Here is a 2,351-nt window from a genome sequence, read left to right as displayed (position 1 = left end):
TTCGCGCACCGCCGACTCGATTGACGAAGCACTAACCAAAACAGCCCCGAGCATCAAAAATATAATATTCCCACAGCCCTTAGACTCCCCTAGGGCCATGCAAACTGATTCGGTTGGTCATCCAACCGATTAATGCATCAAACTCAACAATTTACAATTCTACACCCGATAAACCCTAGTTTTCTAACTAAAATCGATTGATCGACCTAAACACCTCCAATGACCACAAAATTTTAATATGATGTAAATGCCATACCTGGAAATCTTTCTACACCGGAAACTCTAATTTTTATCCACGGGAAGTGGGTCAATTACACCTTGGCCGAAAACCTGTCCAACGAAAAGTTTCGGCAAAATTGAGCATCAAAACGATTAGGGGTGAACAAAAAGCGTGTTGGAGCTTGTAGTACATACCTTGAACTACTTCTAGGAGCTTGGAATTGATCAAAAAGTCGAAGAAATGAAAGGGGAGGGGGGCTGTAATCGGCCGATCGCAGCAGCAACTAGGCTAGGGTTTATTTTTTTGTTTATTGATATAATACAAATATGTTTCATCCCAGTCCCTCGAATTTGCAAGATTTGGCTACTTGTAACGTAGCGAGGATGACGTAAAGGCTCCCGAGAAACGTCGGTTAAGTCCTGAGAGTTATACATACTCTACAAGCTTTAGTTCTTGAAACCGGAATTAACGGGCGTTACATAGACTATATTTGGCCAAAGCGTGACATACCAAACATCATATGTAAATACATAGTACTTTCCTAAAACGACTATAACTCTACTAAGGTTAAGTCAGACCTAAGAGTCTGTTGATCAGACCTCGAATCTGCTGAACTAAATTAGACTTAGTGAGAATGTTTTAAGCAATCTGTGAAAATATTTTCTATTTTTACAAATATATAGTATGTTTTTATAAATTTATACAAAAATAGCCGAAAAACACTCGTTTTCGCGCTGTTTTTCGTACTCGGTATGTTTTTCCCACCAAAAACTAAACCCAAAATAAATTTGGACTCGGCATTTCACGTTCGGAGCATGTAAAACGAGAAAATTGGGCCAAATGGGCCCAAAAGGGGGTGAAATGACCTGTTATCTTGATGTAGATTACAATTAGGATCTCTGAATGTTACAGCTTGAATCTCAAAGTGCGGAATCCAATGGGATTGAATACACACAAGTAAACATTAAGATCATTTTCATATATAACATTGAATATTACAAGATATGTCACTTTGCACACTTTCTCTCTCTACTCTCTCACTTTGACAATGACCAAAAGTGTACCTATCAACGCATAAGTCCCCTTTATATAGGAAACAACATGAAGAACCACAAGGCCGTATATGTTATACGGCGTATAACATATATGCCACATAAGATATGCGCTCTTGTGTACTTATGCGTTGAATACAATACATTTGACATTTTAAGCCCTATACAATCATATCTAATATATCTAAGACCCTAGCAATAGACAATATGCTCTAACAAACTCCCCCTTGGATGTTTCTAGGTCTTCGATCTTCAATCTTTCATCCCAAACACTTTTTCTCGATATTCCCTCCTCATATCTTCCCATGAACATTTAGTCGAGGGTTTCTGATTTGTGGGAATCGATACTCCAACACCTTTGTATTTAAATATTTTCAGTGCAGCAATCCTCATCTTCTCTTTTATCTCCTCCTCTCTTTCCTTCTCCTTTTGTGCTTCCACATCACCAAACTCAAACCACTTACTCTTCCAAACTTCTCCAGAATGAATCTTATACTTATGACAGATCTTGGTCACCTTCTGGTATTGCATAGCAGACGCATGAAATTTATCACGTGATACTTGAATCATGTATTTATGCAACGTCTCTATGTCTTTTTCTGAGCAATTGACCAACCACATTGGATCCATCACATCGATAACATTCCAAACTCTGTCACGGTTTAATACAATTTGAGCTTCACCCCGATTTTCATCATAGTACCACCATCTGAAATATACATGAAAGTCTTGTTCCATCGAGTACAATGGAATCACTTTTAGAGTTTCAGGTTGTTTATATCTCCACGTCTTCACAAAATCATCCGTTTCTGGATCTTTCTTCACTTTTGACACATGGAGAAACGGAGTTTGAGGAGTCCAACTTCGGAATATGCATTTAGCTTAACGTTTAATGAACTCCAAGATTTCCTTCACCGGTCCACGTTTAGGACAATTCAATAGTTCTTTTTCCAGTATGTCCACCACATCCATCCACGGTAAAGACTTCAGTTCACATAGGCTTTCAAAATATTGCACGCCATATGTTCTTCTTACCGCAATCTTCCTAATCTTCGGCAGATAAGCAATACTCACTACCT

Source organism: Bidens hawaiensis, unplaced genomic scaffold, assembly GCF_021521415.1.
Source record: "Bidens hawaiensis isolate Kalapana, Puna unplaced genomic scaffold, B.hawaiensis_p1.1 tig00005152_1, whole genome shotgun sequence".
NCBI lineage: Eukaryota > Viridiplantae > Streptophyta > Magnoliopsida > Asterales > Asteraceae > Bidens > Bidens hawaiensis.
The sequence above is the reverse complement of the archived record's forward strand: the minus strand, read 5'-3'. Positions refer to the sequence as shown.